Source organism: Megalobrama amblycephala, linkage group LG17 (assembly GCF_018812025.1).
Source record: "Megalobrama amblycephala isolate DHTTF-2021 linkage group LG17, ASM1881202v1, whole genome shotgun sequence".
NCBI lineage: Eukaryota > Metazoa > Chordata > Actinopteri > Cypriniformes > Xenocyprididae > Megalobrama > Megalobrama amblycephala.
In genome coordinates, this window is record NC_063060.1 from 45,470,999 (window position 1) to 45,486,944 (window position 15,946).

The 15,946-nt window shown below is 35.0% G+C and overlaps 1 protein-coding gene across 3 annotated transcripts in view; it reads left to right on the forward strand.

The window, feature by feature from the left end:
* epha4b (eph receptor A4b) overlaps positions 1-15,946 on the forward strand; it is a 179,083-nt gene that overhangs the window by 129,157 nt on the left and 33,980 nt on the right. The window contains exon 9 of one of the 3 annotated variants that reach the window (XR_007181069.1): positions 6,452-6,530. The exons of the other annotated variants lie outside the window; for them this stretch is intronic. The gene's annotated coding sequence lies outside the window, so the exon portion shown is untranslated. The remainder of the gene's footprint in view (positions 1-6,451; positions 6,531-15,946) is intronic. 3 annotated transcript variants of the gene reach the window in all.

Here is a 15,946-nt window from a genome sequence, read left to right on the forward strand (position 1 = left end):
CTTTTTTATTCACAATTTGTACAGTGTCCCAGCTTTTTTGGAATCGGGTTTGTATTTAAACTGCCAATACACAAGGTTATGTCAAAAACACACAAAGTTCACATAAACACAGTGGGTTGTGTCTGTGAACGTAAACAGCAGGGACAGAAATCACATGTGTATATTAGATCTGTGGCTCATTCCCTTCAAAAATCAAACTAATCCACTGCGTCTTCAGCGGCTCAGATGTCGGGAGTAAATGAAGACTGTTATGTTCACTCTTACATCCAACAACCAAACACCTCAATCTCTTACCAGACATTCATGTCGCTACAGCTGTCGAGACAATGGCGGACAGTGTACAACTCGCTCAGGGCGGGGCTATGCTAATACGGCAGTCTCCACTCTAGCACAACTGTCTGACATACTATAGAGAGATTATGCAAACGGGACTGTTCTTTAGAGAGAAGTCTGAGAGGTCTCAGTAACCTCAGCCGGCCAGATATGTCATTGACTTACTTTCAAACACTGAGAATAGTTTCATGCAGCTCAGGATTTCAAGGCGAAATATCGAACAACATAATCACCTTTCCACACCTCAAGCCTTGGTCTGTGCAAATACCACTTGACCTGTCGAGTCCACTTTGTTTCCTCTCACCATTAGGTCTTTATAGCTGCCAAGTACTTCCATATTTTTTGTAAGAATCACATTGCAAAGATAGAAAGAATGAGCAAACGAATGAGTGATCGAACAAATGCATGAAAGAGCAAACAAGTGAATGAAAGAATGAGCAAACTAATGAATGAACGAGTGAACAAACAGTAGCAGAGTGGCTGATTAGACCTTCATCTGTATTACTTCACTGTTTTCTACCTCTTTTACCCATACTCCTCTTCTCTCTCTGTCTCTACCTCTGTTTGTATGAACATGAGCAGTATTTTGCTAAGGCTACAGCACCGTTAGCATATTTTTGTACTGTTGATGATTTCACCTGGCTCACAGAGATAATGCATAATTTAGAGATTTTAACATCAGCATTGCCTGCTCCACCGCTATAATACTTGCACATTAGTTGCAGCCTACAAGAAAGACTGAGGCTGGGATTTATGCTTTAATATAGTCATTTGAAATACAGCTAATTAGCAATATTCCCCTACGTGAATGAAAACAGACCTGCATGATTAGCATACCATAAAAATGCATGTTTCTAATCGGCCATACAGTCAAATTCTCAATTAAAAAAAAAAAAAAAAAACATGTGCTGCTTAATAGAAATAAAGTTTTAGTTGGAGCCATTAGCATAAAAGCTATTCTCTTCTCTCCATTCGCTTTACATTTTGTGTGAATAAAATACCCACTGACATCAAAATAAGTAAATAATGCTATTTTATTTCACTTGTTCAGGACACCGGGGACTTACATTGGCTGGAAGAATACAGAATATTTGTGGTCCTATATATGGACAACAGGAAAAACTGGCATGTACAATAGCAGGCAGATGGTATTAAGTCTTTTTTTTTTTTTTTTTTTTTTTTTTTTTTTAACTCTGTTTCCCTAAAAAGCAATTAAAACACAGCAGGTGGGTGCTAACGGCTGGGAAACTCCTGCAAATTTAGCTCTTGGACTTATCAAACATCACTGCTGCTCTCATCATTGCCAGACAATTATTTTTGTTTTATGAGAAAGTTGGAAAATCTATTTTACACCCACGTCTAACTTGGATTATCTCTTTTAAGCTGTATCCTCAGTGGAGCGCCTAATTATGTGGCGTGCACGCCACACATGCCAATGTTTGTCTTTTAATTACGTATTTTTATATTTTCTGTTGCACGTAAATCAAGCAAGCACGTCATTTTTGAATAATTATCAATAGTTAGCTACTGTATTTTTTAATATTGAATAAATATCTGAATGGCTCTGTTATGGTTCTTAAAGGTAAACTCAGTGATTTTCCCCTCATTTAAATAGTTAAGAATTTAGTTTAAAGTCATATAATGAATGTTACTGGCCAACAAAGAACTGTTTTGTTGCCTAATGGGGGCGCTATGTTAACCCTTTCATGCATGAATTATGATAACCTCAGTCAGTACAAGTAACATGCATAATGTAATCAGATTACTTTTTGATGTAATGGGTAATGTAATGCATTACAATTAACATGCATTACGTAATCAGATTACTTTTTGATGTTACGAGTGAAGTAACGTATTACAAGTAACATGCATGACATAATCAGATTACTTTTTAATGTAAGGAGTAAAAAAAACATTACAAGTAACATGCATTACATAATCAGATTACTTTTTGATTTTACCAGTAATGCATTACAAGTAACATGCGTTACATAATCAGATTACTTGTTGATGTTTACGAGTAAATTAATGCATTACAAGCAACATTCATGATGTAATCAGATTACTTTTTGATGTTATGAGTGAAGTAACGTATTACAAGTAACATGCATTACATAATCAGATTACTTTTTGATGTTACCAGTAAAGTAATGCATTACAAGTAACATGCGTTACATAATCCGATTACTTATTGATGTTACAAGTAACATGCATTACGTAATCAGATTACTTTTTGATGTTTACGAGTAAATTAATGCATTACAAGCAACATGCATGATGTAATCAGATTACTTTTTGATGTTATGAGTGAAGTAACGTATTACAAGTAACATGCATGACATAATCAGATTACTTTTTGATGTAAGGAGTAAAAAAAACACATTACAAGTAACATGCATTACATAATCAGATTACTTTTTGATTTTACCAGTAATGCATTACAAGTAACATGCGTTACATAATCAGATTACTTGTTGATGTTTACGAGTAAATTAATGCATTACAAGCAACATTCATGATGTAATCAGATTACTTTTTGATGTTATGAGTGAAGTAACGTATTACAAGTAACATGCATTACATAATCAGATTACTTTTTGATGTTACCAGTAAAGTAATGCATTACAAGTAACATGCGTTACATAATCAGATTACTTATTGATGTTACAAGTAACATGCATTACGTAATCAGATTACTTTTTGATGTTTACGAGTAAATTAATGCATTACAAGCAACATGCATGATGTAATCAGATTACTTTTTGATGTTATGAGTGAAGTAACGTATTACAAGTAATATGCATGACATAATCAGATTACTTTTTGATGTAAGGTGTAAAAAAAAACATTACAAGTAACATGCATTACATAATCAGATTACTTTTTGATGTTACCAGTAAAGTAATGCATTACAAGTAACATGCGTTACATAATCAGATTACTTATTGATGTTACAAGTAACATGCATTACGTAATCAGATTACTTTTTGATGTTTACGAGTAAATTAATGCATTACAAGCAACATGCATGATGTAATCAGATTACTTTTTGATGTTATGAGTAATGCATTATAAGTAACATGCATTACATAATCAGATTACTTTTTAATTTTACCAGTAATGCATTACAAGTAACATGCGTTACATAATCAGATTATTTATTGATGTAATGGGTAATGTAATGCATTACAATTAACATGCATTACATAATCAGATTACTTTTTGATGTAATGGGTAATGTAATGCATTACAATTAACATGCATGACATAATCAGATTACTTTTTAATGTAAGGAGTAAAAAAAACATTACAAGTAACATGCATTACATAATCAGATTACTTTTTGATGTTACCAGTAAAGTAATGCATTACAAGTAACATGCGTTACATAATCAGATTACTTTTTGATGTTTACGAGTAAATTAATGCATTACAAGCAACATTCATGATGTAATCAGATTACGTTTTGATGTTATGAGTGAAGTAATGTATTACAAGTAACATGCATGACATAATCAGATTACTTTTTGATGTAAGGAGTAAAAAAAACACATTACAAGTAACATGCATTACATAATCAGATTACTTTTTGATTTTACCAGTAATGCATTACAAGTAACATGCGTTACATAATCATATTATTTATTGATGTTACAAGTAACATGCATTACATAATCAGATTACTTTTTGATGTTTACGAGTAAATTAATGCATTACAAGCAACATTCATGATGTAATCAGATTACTTTTTGATGTTATGAGTGAAGTAACGTATTACAAGTAACATGCATGACATAATCAGATTACTTTTTGATGTAAGGTGTAAAAAAAAACATTACAAGTAACATGCATTACATAATCAGATTACTTTTTGATGTTACCAGTAAAGTAATGCATTACAAGTAACATGCGTTACATAATCAGATTACTTTTTGATGTTACCAGTAAAGTAATGCATTACAAGTAACATGCGTTACATAATCAGATTACTTATTGATGTTACAAGTAACATGCATTACGTAATCAGAGTACTTTTTGATGTTTACGAGTAAATTAATGCATTACAAGCAACATGCATGATGTAATCAGATTACTTTTTGATGTTATGAGTGAAGTAACGTATTACAAGTAACATGCATGACATAATCAGATTACTTTTTGATATAAGGTGTAAAAAAAAACATTACAAGTAACATGCATTACATAATCAGATTACTTTTTGATGTTACCAGTAATGCATTACAAGTAACATGCGTTACATAATCAGATTACTTATTGATGTTACAAGTAACATACATTACGTAATCAGATTACTTTTTGATGTTTACGAGTAAATTAATGCATTACAAGCAACATGCATGATGTAATCAGATTACTTTTTGATGTTATGAGTGAAGTAACGTATTACAAGTAACATGCATGACATAATCAGATTACTTTTTGATGTAAGGTGTAAAAAAAAAACATTACAAGTAACATGCATTACATAATCAGATTACTTTTTGATGTTACCAGTAAAGTAATGCATTACAAGTAACATGCGTTACATAATCAGATTACTTATTGATGTTACAAGTAACATGCATTACGTAATCAGATTACTTTTTGATGTTTACGAGTAAATTAATGCATTACAAGCAACATGCATGATGTAATCAGATTACTTTTTGATGTTATGAGTAATGCATTACAAGTAACATGCATTACATAATCAGATTACTTTTTAATTTTACCAGTAATGCATTACAAGTAACATGCGTTACATAATCAGATTATTTATTGATGTTACAAGTAACATGCATTACATAATCAGATTACTTTTTGATGTTTATGAGTAAATTAATGCATTACAAGCAACATTCATGATGTAATCAGATTACTTTTTGATGTTATGAGTGAAGTAACGTATTACAAGTAACATACATGACATAATCAGATTACTTTTTGATGTAAGGTGTAAAAAAAAACATTACAAGTAACATGCATTACATAATCAGATTACTTTTTGATGTTACCAGTAAAGTAATGCATTACAAGTAACATGCGTTACATAATCAGATTACTTATTGATGTTACAAGTAACATGCATTACGTAATCAGATTACTTTTTGATGTTTACTAGTAAATTAATGCATTACAAGCAACATGCATGATGTAATCAGATTACTTTTTGATGTTATGAGTAATGCATTACAAGTAACATGCATTACATAATCAGATTACTTTTTGATGTTATGAGTAAAGGAACACATTATAAGTAACATGCTTGATGCAATCAGATTACATTTTTGATGTTACGAATAAAGTAATGCATTACAAGTAACATGCATTACTTGTAATTACTTGTAACGTGCATTACTTATGTAATCATTATTTGTTTGATGTTAGTGCAAATTACATTCTAATAACACAAATACATTTATTTACAGTCAAAAAAGTTACTGCAGATGAAGTATTAAAAAAAAACAGTCACAGTAATAGTATGAATTGTAGCTGAAATATAGCTAATGATGCATGATGTCCAATTTAGTGGACAGATAGATGATTAATCAGAATTTAATCCCAATCTAAAAACATGATTTGACTCTTTAGATATTGCTTCATGCTACAACATTTTTATTTTTTTTACCTGCAAAAGAGTCTCCTAGGATAGAAGGAATGGATGGATATTCCGGAGCAACTTGGCATTTCTGACTGACCATCGGCCATCTTGGTTTGGAGGGAAAAAAATCGACATACAACGGTTTGCCACTTGGTGGCAATGTATAGTATGATGCACTAGAGTCCACTGTAGAGGTTGATGTGCAACTATGCCATCAAAACCCATAGCAAGAAAATGCTTTTTGAATAGCTGACCTCTATGCATGAAAGGGTTAAGATCACATGACCGTCTGATCCAGCTTTGCATGATGCTGCTAAAAACTATTTTTGCACTTCCAGTTAAATGCGCGTGCCCGTTCTAGAGAAAACAAACTGGGATTTTAAATTCTAGAGCTGCCATATTCAGCATCATGATTTTCCCATTCATTTGTATACAATTAGATTGCCTGCTCCTCCTTATAACGTCTCTGGTGCACTTTTACGTGTATAATGTGTGTTTAAATCCCTCTTTTGTCAGATACCGTCTGCTGATCGTCACGTCAGGGCGAATTTGAGATTCTACAAGAGGTCTTTGACTGAAATCCTCGGTGATGCAAGTATGGAGCAGATTAATTTGTCTGTGTAATAAAAGATGAAGTGCACAGGAAGATTTTCAAGCCGATCTAATCAGAGCAGCAGCAGCTCTTTGTCAATGAGATGTTATCTTCCAAGCATCTGCTGCAAGCCTTGGGTTATTCTTAAAACCTTAATGATGACAGGAAAGTGTGCTCCATACAATCTCATGTGAGTAAAGCGTTTCTCCCAAGAGCCTAAAGCTGAGAGCACTTCATGTTTTCGATAATTTTCTTCCTCCTATAATCTGTTGAACAGGTTGTTACGCTGCCATGTTCATAATGGATTTCTGCATAAAACGTTCGGTTTTACCTCTAAGTGTGCTCGTATATGCTAACATCGAAGTGACATCTTTGATTGGCCAAATGGCACCAATTTAATAAACGTTTGGCTCTTTGTTTTTCTGCCGCAGTACAAATGCATCTGTGCCTCTAACAGACTCACCAATGCCTGCAATTGAAGCACAACAGATATAATGACGTTTTAGAGCCAAAACTGCTTATAAACTGAAGCACTGTCCCATTTTAAACACAGAGAGTTTCCAAGTCTATGGCTTCTCAATGCATTCTCATTTTCACACACACGTGCAAACACGCACATACTGTACTTCTCACGTTTGTCCAGAGGTGTAATGGTTCTCCCATCCTCTTAACGTGATGGACTGGCCTCTCACCGTAATACACTCTCTGTGTGTAAAAGCACTCTTTGGCAGCAGCGCCGGCCCTGTAATTGTTTCTATAGGATGGACGGCACTATAGCTCAGTTCATTTTGAGCGGTGCGATTTGAGTAGCGACTGAAATATCGCAGAGTCAGCATAAAAGAGAGGTAAACACCGAGATAATGAAAGCAACGCAAGCTGCCACCTGTCAAACACAATTATACAGGACAGGAATCTTAAACCTGCTGTGAGGAAAGAGGTGACAGGCCTGTTTCAGTGGTTGGAGCTCGAGTTCTTTGGGGAAGAAAGTGTAAATTTACATGTACTGTAAAAAAGGCTTTGCTGAGACCAACAGAAAGTTATAGTGTCCGAAGGTTATAGCATTAGAAATATGATTGGTTATGATTGGTTTTCAGAGTCAATAATAATAAGGCAGTGGCTATTTACACTGAGGGTAAATAGCAACTAGATTCTATTTACACCATGTAAAAATAGCAGTATTTTCTTTTAAATAAGTGTTAGATTCTATTTATACTTGCAAATAGTATCTGCCACTATTTATATCTCAGTGTTGTTGTGGATTAATATGTATTAGTGTAAAGGATTATATTTCTAAAAATGATTAAATGAATGCTAACTTACTGGGACAATAAAGCCCTCTATTATTAAACACACGTTATTTCCACTTTTCAAATATTTTCTTAATTTTTCTTGAAAATAAATGCCTTACTGATCTGATATATGATGGGAAAAGAGAGCAGAGCAAGTTCAGCAAAAGTTGGATTCGAACTCGGGTCGATTTGCGTCAAAACTTCCTGCCACATGCATTACCGCTACAAGCGATAGAAAGCCAGCGTCTTCCGTAATTTATAACCAGACGTCAGTGGGCGGAGTTAGTGTAAACGAGGTGTGATATAGTGTAAATAGGCACTCTATAATAAATAAAAATAATAATAATAATAATTATTATTGTTATTATTATTAGTGTTTATAAAATTACAATTAGTGATATACGATTTTATTTATTTATGTATTTATTTCCAAAAAAAAAGTCAGGTTTAGGTTAGGACAACATTAGAAATATATTATTATTATTATTATTATTATTATTATTATTATTATTATTATTATTATTATTATTATTATATGATTTTATATAGTGCTAGAAATATATTATTATTATTATTATTATTATTATTATTATTATTATTTGTGTTTTTAATTATATATATATTTTTTTTAAATCAGGTGTAGGTTAGGAGGACATTAGAAATATTTTATTATTATTACACCTATTATTATATGATTTTATATAGTGCTAGAAATATATTATTATTATTATTATTATTATTATTTGTGTTTTTAATTATATATATATATATATTTTTTTTTAAATCAGGTGTAGGTTAGGAGGACATTAGAAATATTTTATTATTATTACACCTTAACAACCACCCTGAGTACCCTAGAAACCGCATAGCAAAACCTTAGCAACCACCCAGAATACCTTAGCAACCGCATAGCAACACCTTAGCAACCACCTTGGGTACCCTAGCAACCGCATAGCAACACCCTAGCAACCACCCAGAATACCTTAGCAACCGCATAGCAACACCTTAGCAACCACCCCGGGTACCCTAGCAACCGCATAGCAACACCTTAGCAACCACCCCAAGTACCCTAGCAACTGCAGAGCAGAGATCTATCTATCTATCTATCTATCTATCTATCTATCTATCTATCTATCTATCTATCTATCTATCTATCTATCTATCAAAACTACTAAACTAAAACTTAAACTTTCAAACTGAAAACTCTCAAACTTTAAACTTTTAAAACTACTTCAAACTTTCTGGACCGGCTTTTTCTAGCCAACTTAAAGTTTGTCTCGACGAACTTTTTTATCTAGTTATTATTATTATTATTATTATTATTATTATTATTATTATTTGTGCTTTTAATAATATATTTTTTAAAGAAAGTCAGGGGGGTATTCCAGAAAGCAGGTTATGTGACATACCTGGGTATGTTTAAGAGTAAGTAAGCGGATAACCTCAACTTTCGGTTCCAAAAACGGAGGTAACTTTTAGGGTATGTAAGTAACCATAGCAACTTGCTCTCTGAACATAACCTGCTCCGGAGCAGGTTATGTTCAAGGGTTAGTTAGCTTAAGAGGAATTTAGATGTGTGTTATATTATCAATATGGTTATATTAATGTATCTAAATTTGTTATATAGTTACAGTTATATACACAATGTTATATTATACAATATATAAATGTTTATTCAATTCTAATATATGAATTTTATTGTCATAGCACACATGGATCTACTTCTTAATCTTTATAACAGGACATTTTCTATGCTATAATTTCTATAATAAAATACATATCATATATGTGATATTTTATTAAATAATTAGCATCAAACAAACAATATTAAGATTAAAAATTATTGCACAACCACCCAATAGGTGGTGATGTGCACCAAGTAGGTTATGTAAATCACCATTAAACAAAAGAAGAAGAATGAAGTAGAATGGCGCGCTTTTTCCATGGTGAATCATCGATTCGTCGCTCTGTTGAGAATGTCTTGTGTGTTAACCGGGAACATACTCTGGGTTGGCTGAACTTATTCCCGGATGCATTTTTGGAACCAGCATACCTCGAGTAAGCAAGGTTTGGGTTAATCAACCGAGAGTTCAGGGTATATGTGACAGTAAGTTAACCCTGCTTTCTGGAATACACCCCAGGTGTAGGTTAGGAGGACATTAGAAATTATTATTATTATTATTATTATTATTATATATGATTTTATATAGTGCTTTATTTATTTATTTCCAAAAGAAAGTCAAATTTAGGTTAGGGCGACATTAGAAATATATTATTATTATTATTATTATTATTATTATTTGTGTTTTTAATTATATATTTTTTTAAAGAAAGTCAGGTGTAGGTTAGGAGGACATTAGAAATTATTATTATTATTATTATTATTATTATTATTATATGATTTTATATAGTGCTTTATTTATTTATTTCCAAAAGGAAGTCAAATTTAGTTAGGAGGACATTAGAAATATATTATTATTATTATTATTATTATTATTATTATTATTATTATTATTATTTGTGCTTTTAATATATATTTTTAAAGAAAGTCAGGTGTAGGTTATAACATTAGTAATATACTACTACTACTACTTACTATTATTAATTTTTATTTTTATGTTTTAAAGAATTAAGATTGCTTAAAATAAATGAAAATCTTTTCACAATTTTTATCCTTAGTATTCATAATTTTTAATTAAAAGTCTACCAAAATGACATTTTACTATCACATTTAGTCTCATTTACACCGGCATTTTTTTTCACAAAAAAACAAAACAAAACAAATGCATACACTTCACGCCCTTTAATTTTCTTTAGGCCGATTAGCAAATGAGAGTTTTATTACGTGCGCGACCCCTGCATAGATTAGGCCGACACTAGTAATCATGTCAGAGGTCAGACTCCTTAATTAATTGGATTCTGACTGCTGTACTGAATCAAACTAATAAAAAGCAGCTCTCAAAAACAGGATCATTATCACCGTAATTTCCTCTCCTGCATTCTCAATTACCGTAATGAATCGCTAACAAATGAGATGTTGCTCCACACCTATCAGAGACACATCCTGGAATTTAGCACATATCTCCATTTAATCTCTTCACTTCACTAATAATGACTTTGGCTGAAGTAAATCTTTTTTTAAAACAGCAAGCGCAGTCCTTGGAGGTCTGCCAGGTCTCCTCCAGCAGAGAAAGGAGCCAAGAGCAAGTTGCTCAAAGAAATGAGGGATCAAGAGACAAGGGACGAGCGTTTTGTTTCACATTCATTCGGCTATCTGTTATTGTGTGATAATGTAATGACCGCGCGGTGCGGCGACGACGGCTCCCGTGAGCTGGAGCCGTGGGTGTCGCCGATTGCCATTAATCTGAAGAGCCACTCCGCGTGAAGAAAGCATTAGCGAGGCATTTCTCTGTCCATCTCCGTCTTATTAGCACTGTGGCAAACACACCGAATGATTAGAAATCGTCTGATCTTTGAGAAAAGCCTGTTGTTTATGCTAATCAGCCCTTCTGATGGCCACAGCGGGCCAACGTTTCCTCACCAAAAGGATGCAGCATTGCAGAGCCTCTCTGTGCATCTCTTTCAGCTTCATTGTTAATTTTTTGAGACTAATTTTGTACAGACGTTTGTAGTGTAGTTGTAACTTCTCTTTTGTTCTCCATTGCATGCGGCATAGATGTTCTAAAGCCCAGAAACAAATCCGATCCCTGTTTCTCTCCCTTTCTCTTTCTTGCCGTGACAGTCGTGAACAAAGGATTCTGAACAAAGTGCTGTCATTTGTTGAATTTCTTCATTACCGAATGTCGACAAGAGCATTCACGTAATTTTCTTTTTTGTTCATCAGTAATAGAGGCCCTTCAAAGTCGTTTGCTTTGATTCTGACTTCAAACACGGCCAATCTGAATTATATCGAAAGCGTTTTGGACTGCGTCAGATGTTAACAACAAACAAATGCAACTTATTATGCATCAATCCTCAAAATAAAAGTACCTTAGGTTCAACTCTTCTTTTAAAGCATACTTTTTCACTGTACATGAGTTATATGGGCTGTATAGATCTTTAGAGATGAAAAAAAAGAAGTGTTATTGATGTGAAATTGTTGGTTAAGCCAATGGCTGGGTTTGACCATATTTGACCCAAATTTGAAACAACCCAGCTTTTTTGTAGTTTCTTTAAATCACCCAGATATTAAAATCCTGTCATCATTTACTTACCCTCATGTCATTCCAAACTTGTATGACTTTCTTTATACTGTGTAACTCAAAAGAAGAGATTTTGAAAAATGTCTGTTTTATTATTTTTTTTATTTGTTTGTTTGTTTGTTTGTTTGTTTGTTTGTTTGTTTGTTTGTTTGTCCATAGAATGAAAGTCAGTGGGTTCCAAAGCCACACTGGACCCACTGACTTCCATTGTTTGGGCAAATTTTTGGAAGAAAGTAACCTCTTTATGCAACACAGAAACCAAAATGCTGATGTAAAGAACCTATAATACAATCTAAAAATGCTGGGTTGAAAACAACCCAAGTTTGGTTAAAAAAGGACAAACCCAGCAATTGGGTTGTTTTAACTCAGCGATTGGGTTGTTTTAACCCAGCGATTGGGTTGTTTTAACCCAGCGATTGGGTTGTTTTAACCCAGCAAATGGATTGTTTTGACCTAGAGAATGGGTTGTTTTAACCCAGCGAATTGATTGTTTTAACCCAGTGATTGGGTTGTTTTAACCCAGCAAATGGATTGTTTTGACCCAGAGAATGGGTTGTTTTAACCCAGCGCATAGATTGGATTGTTTTGACCCAGAGATTGGGTTGTTTTAACCCAGCGCATGGATTGTTTTAACCCAGTGATTGGGTTGTTTTAACCCAGCGAATTGATTGTTTTAACCCAGTGATTGGGTTGTTTTAACCCAGCAAATGGATTGTTTTGACCCAGCGATTGGGTTGTTTTAACCCAGCAAATGGATTGTTTTGACCCAGAGATTGGGTTGTTTTAACCCAGCACATGGATTGTTTTGACCCAGCAATTGGGTTGTTTTAACCCAGCAAATGGATTGTTTTGACCCAGAGAATGGGTTGTTTTAACCCAGCGCATAGATTGGATTGTTTTGACCCAGAGAATGGGTTGTTTTAACCCAGCGAATTGATTGTTTTAACCCAGAGATTGGGTTGTTTTAACCCAGCACATGGATTGTTTTGACCCAGCAATTGGGTTGTTTTAACCCAGCAAAGGGATTGTTTTGACCCAGAGAATGGGTTGTTTTAACCCAGCGCATAGATTGGATTGTTTTGACCCAGAGATTGGGTTGTTTTAACCCAGCGCATAGATTGGATTGTTTTGACCCAGAGAATGGGTTGTTTTAACCCAGCGCATAGATTGGATTGTTTTGACCCAGAGAATTGATTGTTTTGACCCAGCGACTGGGTTGTTTTAACCCAGCAAATGGATTGTTTTGACCCAGAGAATGGGTTGTTTTAACCCAGAGCATAGATTGGATTGTTTTGACCCAGAGATTGGGTTGTTTTAACCCAGCGCATAGATTGGATTGTTTTGACCCAGAGAATGGGTTGTTTTAACCCAGCGCATAGATTGGATTGTTTTGACCCAGAGAATTGATTGTTTTGACCCAGCGACTGGGTTGTTTTGACCCAGCAAATGAATTGTTTTGACCCAGCAACTGGGTTGTTTTGACCCAGCAATTGGGTTGTTTTGACCCAGAGGTTTGGTTGTTTTAACCCAGCGAATGGATTGTTTTGACCCAGAGATTGGATTTTGATCCACTGAATAGGTTGTTTAACCCAACCATTGGGTTGTTTAGTTTGCGGAACTAAAAATGTTTCTTCTGTGGCACTGCTGCAAAAAAAAAACCTTTTGCAACCTCCATTTAAGAGAATAAAAAATGATTTGTGGAACTTAAAAACGTATGCTATCAGGCTGTAAAAGTTTTCATTGAAATTAATATCTGTTCAAGGAGTATTTTTTAAATAGAGCCGCCCGAAAAATTGCTGAAACCTTTTCAGAATTCCAGCATGAATTAGCTGTCGACATTTTGCAGACCTGAAAAAAGGTCACTTTGTCTCCTACGCTTCATTAGTTCTCACATTAATAAAAAGTAAAATCCACACATCACCTTGACCATAGCTGTTTTGTGTCATCAGCATGGGCGGCTATCTCAAGGTCACATGCTTATTGTCAAATGAAAGGCTAAGGTTGGTCACCTCCCATTTTAATGCTGCAGAAAACACAAGGTAATCAAACAAGCAATTAAGCATTATGGGAGGAAATAACTTCATGCTGCGCCCTTTGCGGGCTCCTTTCAGGTTTTACAGCTCTTCCCCGGCCCAGACGCACGCCAAAAAGGAAGTCGTCATTTAAGACCGCCTGCCATTCATCGCTCTGAGAGGAGGAGAATGTTTTAAAGGTAGAAGAAGGTCAGCGTGGAGGTCAGCCGTGTAGCTTACGATAAACATCCATGTTGGTTTAAATAAAAATCAAGTTTTCATTTAATGAACTGACTGATATTTCAAAGGGTTATAACATTGACCAAACAGTCACTGATTACTCTTCAGAGAATGGCTTGATCTTGCTCCCATTTCTAAGGCGGTCTACTTTGTGTTTGTAAAATGAGACAGCGGATGAATTAAACCAGATGAGGTGATCGTAATTCAACACACTGCTGGAGCGCGAGGGTGAGGGCAGCATGGGAATATCTCAACCATTTTTTTCACCTAATTGCAAGTCAGTTAGAAACAGTTGGCAAGGACATGTGGCTAGGGAAGCTTTAATGGAGATGAATGAAATGCCAGGAGGGTAGGGGGAGAACTCTGACCCGTCCGCCTATTTCTGTAGTCTCCATCAGCTCTTCTGAATATCAAGACAACGTTTCATCTGAAATATGTCTCATCATGCAGCTTGTTTGTCATTTGGCCAAAGTTTGAATTTCGAAAAGGTTTTGTCGCAGCCTTTGAACTTCCATTAGATTCACATTTCAATTTGAGACTGTTTGGTTTCAAAGCCTTCCCTTTACATCCATATTTACTCAGTTTAAAGGTATCAAACTTTCTTCAGTGTAAAAAAAAACACCCATCCAATGAAAGTTCCCCTTCGTTTGATCACGCCGCTGTCTTTGTCTGGCCGGCGTTCTTGATCCTAAAGAGATTCTGTTTTGGAGAGAGCCGTTTTTCACACCAGGCACCTTGCAGAGATGTGGGAATCAAAAAGTGCCTTAGTCAGCTCGCCGCTCGGGGCCGGGGCTGATGGGAATGGGCTCTACACCTCTAGGGTTCCTGTTACACTGGATCACTTTCTCCCCAAGTCTCATTTCAATAGCGTTAGTATGCTGCAGCCCAACAGAGCGCTCCGAGCAGAAAGCACACTGTCAGCACAATCGTCAGCTCCTGCGCCGACTCGAGCCCTCAAAGAGTGTCAAGACGGAGATGAGGAAGTATAGCGAGGGAGATGAAGGGAACGGAGAAACGATGGTGAAGGAAGTTCTAAAAAGTGAAAAGGTCAGAGAAGAGAGAAGAATAACTGAAATGTTGGGTGACAAACATAAGCTGTTTTATTCCTATTAAAGGGGTCCTATAATGCCCCGTTCACAAGTCTCTGGTGTCTCCAGAATGTGTCTGTGAAGTTTCAGCTCAAAATCCCCCACAGATCATTTATTATAGCTTGTCAAATTTGCCCCTATTTGGGTGTGAGCAAAAACACGCCGTTTTTGTGTGTGTCCCTTTAAATGCAAATGAGCTGCTGCTCCCGCCCCCTTTCCAGAAGAGGGCGGAGCTTTAACAGCTCAACAACAACAAAGCTGGAGAATCTCACGCAGCCAAAAATGAGGATTGTCAGTAACAGACAGCTCTGTAAACTGTATTTTAGCAAAAGAGTGGCCAGAATATTGTTTAAAAATTCACTTTTTTGTGTGTCTTGTGGAAGAAAGAAAGCCATGCCGGTTCGGAGTGACATTGGGAAGAATAAATGGTGACGGAATTTGCATTTTTAGGTGAGCTATTCTTTACAGAAGCAATGGTACGGTCTGCAGGACAGAAATCTGGAGGCCGCCAGCTCATGTGACAGCATATTAGACCGGGAAGGTAAATTGATATGTAAATTGAGTGTGCGACTCAGAGAATAAGGAAAT